The 10,497-nt window shown below is 49.1% G+C and overlaps 1 protein-coding gene across 1 annotated transcript in view; it reads right to left on the reverse strand.

Annotated features, from left to right (window-relative positions):
- The window catches only part of rerea (arginine-glutamic acid dipeptide (RE) repeats a), a 126,408-nt gene that overhangs the window by 89,839 nt on the left and 26,072 nt on the right, over positions 1-10,497 (reverse strand).

Genomic DNA, 10,497 nt, shown 5'->3' on the forward strand with positions numbered 1-10,497 from the left:
TCTCTCTTTCTTTCTCTCCCTTACCCACCCGCCTCTTTCTTTTTCTAGTCAAGCTGGTGTTCCTTTTCTTGTTCAAGACCACAAATTCAAAGACAGCATGCACACACACACACACTTTTCCACACGGAACTTCCTTGCACCCCCCCCCCCCCCAATCCTCCCCCTTACATAAGGGGTTGCGGTTCAGATCATCCAGCCTGGTTCTCATCATGCCTCAGCCTGTCTTAATCGCACATCTTCAGGCTGGAGCTGTTGACTGAGAGCCTCTCCCAGTGAGGTCAACCCATCTCTGGGGAGCGACGCTGGGCTTTTGCAGGGGCGGCCGGTGGGAGAGGTAGTATGTGTGTGTGTGTGTGTATGGGGGGGGGGTAGTTGTAGATAGGAGAGGATGGTAAAAAGGGGGGATGGGGGGTCGAGAGAGGAGGGAAATCAAGGGGGTTTGTTCAAGTGTCTGTCGACAATTATGTCTGCTAGCTAAGACCTCCCTGACGGAGAGAACGGAGTGCTGTGATTTCGCTGGAGGGCTGAGAGGAGGAGAGAAAGGGTGGGAGAGAGAGAGAGAGAGAGAGAGAGAGAGAGAGAGATCCATTTCTCCTCCCTCTGCGCTCCGTTTGAAAGCCATTCCCCACACGGTAAAAATGATGCCCACGCGTTTGAGGTCTTCAAGACAGACATCGCCCATTCTCTCCAAGACATTATTAAATAGTAATGAACAAATGTAAACGCACTATCCTTAAAAAAAAAAAACCTCTAAATGAACGAGCAGCTCGGTCGAGGCGGAATTGCTTTAACGATCCAGAACCCTCCATCCAACTCGACAGGCTTGCAGCTTCACAGACTCAACTGTATTGGAGAATGGACAGCCGGAGGAAACAACGAAGGAGCTTCCCTGTTTGTCTGAACTTCAGAGAGCCTACGGAGGCTCTGGGGAAGCAGGGAGTGGAGCGGCAGGAAGCTCCCAACAGGACGGTAATGAGAAGCAATGCATCCCAGGCATACAAACATGGCCGACCTGGAGTCTGAATGGGGGAGCAGACACAGGCGGAGAGACACAGACGAGTGATCAAGGGAAAAGGAAGCCCGGAGACACAGGCTTGTCCCAGAGTCCAGTCTTACGACATTCTTCAAAAACTTTCCACTGGCTAAGGGTGACTGATGTTTGTTTACACATGCAGTGGAGAGTGAGTGTGTTTGTGTGTATAGTGTGTGTCTGAGATGCGACAGGAGGTGTGTGGTGGCGGTGTGAGGGGGAATGTTAGAAGCGGGTCGTGATCGCTAACAAAAGCAAAAACCGCCTCTCCATGCAGCCTTACATCATCATTTATTTATCTGTTTGGGCAGTCGGTTATTGATCGCTCTTGTGTTTATCTGTTGGAGGCAGCAGGTCGAGTCAAAAGGAAAATCAAATAGGGAGGCCACAGTGCAGCCCATTTGTTAGAGGGGCTTTCAGAAAAGAAAAAAAAAATACAAAAAATAAAAACAAAACCAAAACCGATGCTTTTTCTGAAGTGGGAATTCTGCAAGGCAAGATGGAAAGGTTTGAGGGGTGTGTGGGGTCTTATCTGGGTATGTGTGAATAGGGCATGCTGGGTTTGTTTTTCTCCCTCCTTTTTCCACACTCTCCTTTCTGTTTTTCACCCTGCCCTCTTTTTAATCGTTGTCACAGCGGCCGGCTGGATGATTGACACCTCCTGGCCGCGGCCCCCACCCAGGCCCAGCGAGTCATTTACAAGATAAGGGCCCAATGAAAATATCCATCAGCGCTTTTGTGCGACCTGTGTGTGTGTGTGCGTGCGCATGTGTGTGTTGTGTCTCTGAGCTCACTGACAAAAAGAAGGGGGAGGGGGGGGAAGACAGAGAGAGAAAGGGAGGGAGGGAAGAGAGAGAGAGAGAACAAAAGAGACAAATCAGAGGGGAGATGAGATGACATGATTCAAAAAGTCCCATCCACGTCAGATGAAAAGCAGAGAGAGGGGGGTTAGCAGAGGAGAATGAAAGCTTAAGGTGAGAGAGAGAGAGAGAGAGAGAGAAAGAGAGAGAGGAAGAGAGAGAGAGAGGAAGAGAGATGGATGGATTTGGCAGCTGTATAGAAAAGCTGATATGAGCTTAGGAGAGGTGACTTACAAAAATCATAAACCAGAGTATATTCTTCTGAAAATCCATTTCTACTGACACTCACACTTGAAATGAAAACGTTCCCTTGGGCTATCAATTTTTTACCAAGATCATCTGACATGGAGTCATATGTGTGTCAAGCTGCATGTGGAGGCGCATTGTGCATTAAAATAAACTGCAACACGACCCGGCTCTATCTGACTATATCAACACAACTAAGACCCCCACCATCAGCAGCACCTCCCCACCCCAACCTTCAAGCACATGAATAATCAGCTGCTTTTTAAACTGCGGCGGTACGGGGGCCGTTTAAAAACACACAACCTCGGCGGCAGCGGCGGAAAGGCTCGTTTGGGGAGAGTGAATTACTGAGCTCATTTGCATGGGGCTCGATTAGTCACAGGCAGTAAGGAGCAAGCAGGGGATACAGACCTGAGATGTAGAGAGAGAGAGAGAGAGAGAGAGAGAGAGAGAGAGAGAGAGAGAGAGAGAGAGAGAGAGAGAGAGAGAGAGAGAGAGAGAGAGAGAGAGAGAGAGAGATCCAGCCATTTTGTAGTTTTCAGCAGCATTCCCCCTCCATCAGCAATGAGTATGGGGGAGGGGAACTGAGTGAGCTGAAGAGCATGGTACTGTGTTTATGGGAGCATGGCGCTCTCTGTGTGTGTGTGTGTGTGTGTGTGTGTGGTGCTTCAGGGGCCTTTGTAAAAGACTTCCTTGTGCTTTCCCCGGGGCTACAGGTTCCAACCTCTCCAAGAGCAGCTGAGAGGCAGAGGCAAAGGAGGGGGCGGGCAAGAGGCAGAGAGAGGGGGCTTTTGGGGCTTTCGCAAACACCACCGGATCAATTATCGACCCTCCTGCTGCACCCGCCCCGGGTCCCTCCTTTAAATTGAGATTTATCAGCCCGGGTGGGTGGATTTTAGGAAACGGCTCATGGCCAACGGTGAGCACGAGAGTGTGGACCAGAAGTGAAAAGAAGGGGAAAAAAGAGAAAAAAGGAAGAAGAGGGGGGGGGGGATCGTCAAAGTTAAATGTGATCCATCTGCAGCCATTACTTCTTAATGTATTGTCACTCCTCACTTAGCATGCATGAATATGCATGAGGTAAGGAGAGAAGTGGAAGAGGGGGTGAGTGCTTGCTTGCTCACAGACACACACACACACACACACACACACACACACACACACACACACACACACACACACACACACACACACCTCGGCGTGCTGTAGCTCATTGTTCAGTCAGCTGATGCGCAGCTTTCCTGGAGCATGTCTAATTTAACACACACCTTTACCAATAAAGGAGAGGAGCTGCATGAGCTCACAGTCAAATGAGACGCTGCCTCACTGCAAAGGGGGGTGGTGGTGGTGTGTGTGTGTGTGTGTGTGTGTGTGTGTGTGGGGGGATGGGTGAGCCCTGTTTGCTATCTAATGCACGCACGCTCGCTTGCTCTCGCTTGCTCTCTCTCTCTCTCTCTCTCTCTCTTTCTCTCTCTCTCTTTATAAGCCATAATGAGAGGAGAGTAGCAACATGCTAGCAAGCAGCCACACACACAGCAAGAGGCAAAAAATCTCCATTACTCATGTATTGCTCACTGCTGTAGGATCAGCTGTGTTTATCTAAAGGAGGTAGGTGAAGGGGCAAGTGAGACTGTGGCAGGAGGAGAGACCTGCACTGCACTGAAGCCAAGCGCAGACAGCAAGCTCACTGTAGCCCACTGATCACCAAATTAAAAGAGCAGGAGGAATGCAATAATGACACCACAGGGAAGTGTAAGAGAGTGTGTGTGTGTGTGTGGGTTGATGGTGGTGATGACAATCAGACATAACGAACCACCATTTTCTTCCCCGCGCACATAAGCTCCGACAACGGACACCCTGACTCACCCCCATCCAATTCCCCAGGTCATCTCCCGCTGAGGGGCAACACGAAGCTCTACTCTACGGGGTCAGGGGTCAGGCCCTGCCATGGTGACCCCCCACTCCCACCCGAGCTCATCCAATTTCTCCACCAACAAAGCCTAACCTTTCCCCATCCACAGCCACAGACCTCAGATCAACCTCTCTCTCTCTCTGTTTTTATTTTATGGCATTTAATCCCATTCCATTTCAGCAGCACATTTATCCAGTCTGGAGGAGCAGACAGCGCCATTTCCCCTCGCCGGAAAGAGGGGGGGAGAGATACCTCAGAGTGATCATATCAAACCTCTATGAAGCGGGTCCATAACAGCGCGCTCGCGCTCTCACACACACACACACACTGCTCTTTCCCTCCAGGCCGCGGGAACAGAAGCTCTTTGACGAGCCGAGGCGACGGACAAGCCGCTTGTCTGTAGCAGCTTTCTAATTAGTAATCGGCAGGTGGTCAGGTTTGGAGGGAGGAGGGGGGAGGGTAAAAAAAAGGGGGGCTCTTCTCCCCCTGGGCCTTGTCAGAGCAGGCTAGGAGACTTTTGCCGAGCGCATCAGGGTGCTGCCTTTTCATTTTTCTGAGATAGCAGCTTTGGTGGCGCAGAGTGGCCGACATTTCAGTCTGGATATCGCATATCACAGGGCCGCTGTGACAATACAGCGCTTCTGTCACCACACCACTCAAAGCGACAGCAAATAAATAAATAACCGAGTTAAATAGATCTAAGACATCTGAGCCGATATGAACATCTAACAGCGAAGAGTGTGCAACTGTAAGCCTCAGTGTCTTGGGAATATCCCTCGCCGGTTAGCTGGTATGGACTCCAACATATGTTGGATACGAGCGCCTTTGATGTGGGTGTTTAAGGGCTCTATGAAAGCCTGGGCTGGAATAAGGGAGGAGTCCCAGACCTATAAAAACCTACGCCTAGGTTGTTTCTCCCAACAGTCCTTAATGTGAATTCACTCAATCACTTCAGATAAGAAGAAAAATTGAGTAGCATTCTGGCAAGAAAGCTAGCACCAGTGTGGTACTGAATACAATAGGACTGAAACAGCAGTCTTAACAACTTACAATTCCAGTTGCGGTAATGTCACGACAGACAATCAGTCGACCTGGGTTTGTTTACTGCCGTTGTGTGTGGATCAAACCATCTGCTAAATATCTGTCAACTTTAACCTTAACAATTACACAGAAAGGCTTCTCTTAAAATGGAGTGTGGAGATGGCAGGAGAATAAGATCCAGCCAGTGACTTTCTGATGCACAGACTGGTTCTGCTTTAGCCTTTAGCCAGATGATAAATCACCGTCCAACGAGAGAGGTTTGCCTGGGCTATGCTAGCTTAGAGAGGGTGATAGACTGCATGATCCTGGTTATCCTTCACACAGAATCTATATATTAAGCTAAAGGCTTTCCAACAGACTGAGGTTATTTTACTACCTTTTTTACACAGCTACTTCAGAGAGGCTTAGTTAGCATTTACCCATGCAATGGTAAGAATGATCAGAGCGGCTGTGCTAAGATCCCTGGTGCACTAGTCTAGTGTACTTGACGTATTCAAGAGTACTAAGCATCATTAGCAGCCAACAAAAATGTGCCAAGTGTACTAAACACGGAGATGCTGTGATTTTATCTGCCCATCTAAGCCTACATATTTAGGTATGGGCGTGGGGTGTGATGGCTGTCCGCACACCCATGCATTGCGAGCAGTATGCTAGCAAGTGACGCTTACGTTAGCCCAGTCAGGGAGGAAGTCTGGAAGCTGAAAGTAGGCGGGGGTGGGATGGGGTGGGAGCTGGGACTGGCAAATTATATGGCCAGTCCACATCCGACCCATCAGAGACAAACACATCCCCCTTTACGCTCGCACGCACAGCCTGAGCAGGTGTGAGCACATCAGGGACTAGGAGCCATATTAGGTGGGAATGTGGAAGCAGGAGGGCAGCCCGGCCATGTTAACACTCCATTTTAGAGTGGTGCAGGGAGGGGGGAGGGGGGGAGGGAGAGAGAGAGCAGAAGCAAGAAATTGCATGGACACGACAAGGACACTTTGTGTGTGTAGGGGTCAGAGATTTGTGTGCGTGAGTGTGTAGGTCTGGTGGTGTCTGCGGACAGGGTGCTCCGGCGTGTGTGTGTGTGTGTGTGTGTGTGTGTGCTGCCAGCCTGGCTCTGTGCTATTGATCTGGTGTGTGTGTGTATAATCTCCCAGCCAGATCCATGAAGCGTGCCGTGTGTCATATATATCCGCCAAAGCTACAGGGAGCGTGGACAGAGGACTGCCACTCAAAAGGCCCAATCGATCCCGCAGGCTGCCCCTGCGCGCGGTCCGCCTGCACTGACCGCAATACAAATGCCCCTTCCATATTTCCTTTCCTCCACTTAGCCTCCTCTTCTCGCTCTCTCTCCATCTCTCTCTTCGTCCTGTTCAAGCTCTTCTTTATCCTTGCACAGTAGCAGAGCGCCGAGATGGAGGCTAAAGTGGATCCTATGGCAATTGTTTCTGCTTGTCTTTTTTACTGGCTAATCAATGACCACTAAGCCTCCTGAAGAACAGAAATAATTCACTCATCCATGTGTGTGTGTGTGTGGTGTGGGAGGGCTCTGTACCACTGGATTTATCTTCATCTGAGAAAGCATCCATTTATATACATAGAAGTGTGAGTGTGTGTGCGATGCATGCATGTCTCAGACTCTCCAACGATGACAAAAGCAATTAACGTGGCAGTTCGGGGCCTTGGCTCTGCCTGTTTAATACCCTCTCCAAGTGTGGTCAGTTTTACATATTGTGTGTCACTAGACGAATATAAAAGGATTTAGCGTTTAGCAGGGGCTTAATCCGGGCCATGGCTTTGTGCCTGCTTAAGCCAGTCGAATCAAATCTGATTGCAATAGGGCTGCAGCAAATGACCACGAACCAGAGACGGGAAGGAAGAGAGAGAGAGAGAGAGAGAGAGAGAGAGAGAGAGAGAGAGAGAGAGAGAGAGAGAGAGAGAGAGAGAGAGAGAGAGAGAGAGAGAGAGAGAGAGAGAGAGAATAAAGGAATGGACAAAGGAAAAATATGCACATTACAAAGCATGTAACCACACCTTCAAAATACGCAATCTGCATATGTGGAGCACGAACACATGTGCATGCGCGCACACACAGACAATCACAAACAACCATCAGACAATCAGATCAGAGCCAACGGTACAGCACATCCGACACAAATCAGAGATTTGTCACAAAGGCCATGTGTTGGAAATCTAATGGCGCGTGGTGCAACTGCCTAATCCACACGATGCACTCCCCGCAACAAAAGCCTTTGTTCCATCCACTGTGGAGCGACGGGGGAAAAAAAAGAAAAAGAGAAAGAATACGAAAAAAAAAATGATATCAAAGCTGGTTTGTCATCTGTGTCTTATAGCGTCTCAGCTGCATAAACAGGCAGGCCAACCGAGGCAGGCAGGCAGGGTTTTCCCCCCCCCCCATCCAGTGCACTGGCGGAGGGCTTGAAGGAGAGACGCACTGTGGTTTCATAAACGCCTCTTTAAAAGCGGGGGCTCTGGGCTGCTGTCGCCTCGCTCGCCCCTGCACTGATAGCGCCAAAGACCTTGTGGCGCGGCAGACGCTGGGATGAAAGAGGCTACTTGGGCTAGGAGCGGCCATGCTTTCAAGGACTTTTGGGGATGAGAGCGCATCCCTCCGCACGTGCACAGAAACACAAAACACCCCGAGCCTGGCGGTGCTTTTGTTGAACCACCAGCTTGCGGTTCCTGAACAGCGAAGCTAAGCGAAGGGCCAGCAGTGTGTTCTGAGCGTGTGTGTGTGTGTGTGTGTGTGTGTGTGTGTGTGTGTCTGCATTAAAACGATCGTCTGAGATAATTTCCGAGGCGGTTGGCGCATTACCCCGCCAAGGATGATCCATTTGCGCTCATGCTTGACCTTTTTTCATGGGAGCTGGGTTGAGTGAAGAGGACATGCAGCCAAAGATATGAGCTTGCCAAGGCCGCCACAACAACTACCAGCGCCGGCTGCCTTCGACAGCAAGGCTGACATTCTAACCTCCACCAACTCCCCGACACCTCGCCTCGTATTCCGCCAAATATCCTAACAGTGGGTGCGCGGGGAGAGCCTTGTTTACAGCACTGCAGAGAAAAGGTTACGTCTTTTTGTCTTGCATTCTTCAACCCTAAAACTCCATCCTTGTGTGTGTGTGTGTTTGTGTGTGTGTGTGTGCCCGTGCATGTACAAAACAGAGACATAACGGGAGCCAGGCGGAAAACTTTTCTTGGAAAAAAAAAAAAAAAAAAAAAAAACGGGTGGAGGAAGAGAGGGAGCGCGCACAACAGGGGGGGCAGAAAAACAAGCTTGTGCTAGACTAATGCAAAGTCTGAAAGATGACGGGTGCAGCATGGCAAAAGTCTCCACGAGGTTAGATAAATAATAGCGAAACATACATGCACCCTTCCTACACAGAGACAATGAGCAGGCTTTTGGATTGAGACTGGCTGATGGCTGCTTATTGTGCACAGGCTCTCTCACTGTGGGATGTGATCCCCCCCCCAAGGGACTTTTCAAGCAGACTGGGGTACAAGGACAAACATGAACAGAGAGAGAGAGAGAGAGAGAGAGAGAGAGAGAGAGAGAGAGAGAGAGAGAGAGAGAGAGAGAGAGAGAGAGAGAGAGAGAGAGAGAGAGAGAGAGAGAGAGAGAGAGAGAGAAAGAAAAAGAGAAAGAAAAGAAAATGTTTTCATTGCCCATGGTGGTGACGGCCATTCAAAACAAAATGTACTGCAGTGGGAAATAATGCTGGACAGAACGCAAATTTAATGAGCCAGCATGTCTCAGGAGGGACCAATAAACAAACTGCATGTCACTGGGCAACAGCGAGGGGTGGCAGGAAACTCGTGCGAGGCTTACAGATTTAGCATTGAGCCGCAGCCATGGGAGACACTTAAATTAAGTAATTTAACCTCTTTCAGACATCTTGACAGCTCCTGTCAAGTATTTTGGGGTCTTTAAGTACTGTTAGTCTGTCAGAGTAAACAACAAAGGCTCATGGATGGGCAAAAAATACAATCATAAACATGATTTTGTGATTGCAAGCTGTGCTCATTCACACATTAAAACTGGGAAAAGCGGATTCTGAAAAGTGTCACAATGCCACTTGAGAAATCACCAACATACTAGCCTCCACCCCACAATAAACACTAGTGATGCAGTCAACAGCAGACGTTCACTGTAGCCTACAGCAGCAAATTCTGTGAGCACGTACAAATGGCACAAGCCAAGTGCTCTGCTGTGCACAACAACAACAACAAATAAGCTACTCATGTAAGCACAATATAGGCAGATAAAAAGTGGTCAGCAGTGGTCAGTTTATTTCATGTGCTTCTGCTAGTTCTATTGTGGGATGCCATGTCTACATTTTGTCTATATTTCAATGAATTTTGTAACAAGTATGCTTAGAATTATGAATGCTTTGGGATAAGTGGTGGAATTGCTAAAGCTAGCAATGTCTGAAAATATTTAGGAGCAACTTGCCTGACTGGCCGGGTGGAGAGAGAGCTAAAAGCTTTGCTGAGGCAACCAGTGCAACCATCGCTGACTATAGCACTTCACATAAAAATCTATGGCTATTTGGTTAGGCTTCCTGAGGCTGGTGTCAGTAAAAGGCTGTTTGGATTCGTAGACACGTGTCTGTTGCCCGTGGGCAAACGTGCACTTTCCTACAGCGACTCCACTAATGGGCCGGAGGACTAGTCTTCACAATGCAAGAAACGGATCCTGGTTTATACGTGTGTGTGTGTGTTTCTGAAGAGATGTGTGTCAATTTGATTATGAAACAAGCGCAGTGCTATGTCATATGCACATACATGCACTATGCTGTGTATTCAAGAGCGCGTTCTGTTAAGTAAGAACTATACTGAGCCCATGTTACATCACTGCCTGGTGTAATACCTTTGTGTAGACACTGTGCACAGTGTGTGGCGATTCCGCTAGCCTTGTTTGTGCGTGGTGTGTTAGCCTGGCGAGCCAGACCCACATTAAAATGTAGGGTCTGGGCACTCACCGTTCACAGTGCTCAGTCCGCGGGGCGGGATAATCAGTTGTCTTTCAAATTCCCTCTGCACTAATAGACTTAATAGGATATTTGTTTTCAAGTAGCAGGGAATTCAAGCCAAACCGCTGTAACTCTGCCATCAATCATTATGTTAAGCCCACCAAACGACTCTATACACGATTTCAATGACCTGATTAAGTTTCGATTTCTGGAGCTCACAAGCCAAAGGAGAGTTGCTAGACTAGCCCTGGCAGCAAATGTAATTTGCTGCCGCTAGGGGCGCGTCTAGATTTCTAGGCTAGTGGTGTGTGGCATTGGCTCTGTTGTGGCATACTGTGTTGCCTGCTGAGCAGGGCTCCTGAGAGACCAGCTGAGAGAGCAGCGTGAGGGTTCGGCCAGTGGCAGTGGGCTCCAGGAGGGGCATTG

This window comes from Alosa alosa, chromosome 4 (assembly GCF_017589495.1).
Source record: "Alosa alosa isolate M-15738 ecotype Scorff River chromosome 4, AALO_Geno_1.1, whole genome shotgun sequence".
Taxonomy (NCBI): Eukaryota; Metazoa; Chordata; class Actinopteri; order Clupeiformes; family Clupeidae; genus Alosa; species Alosa alosa.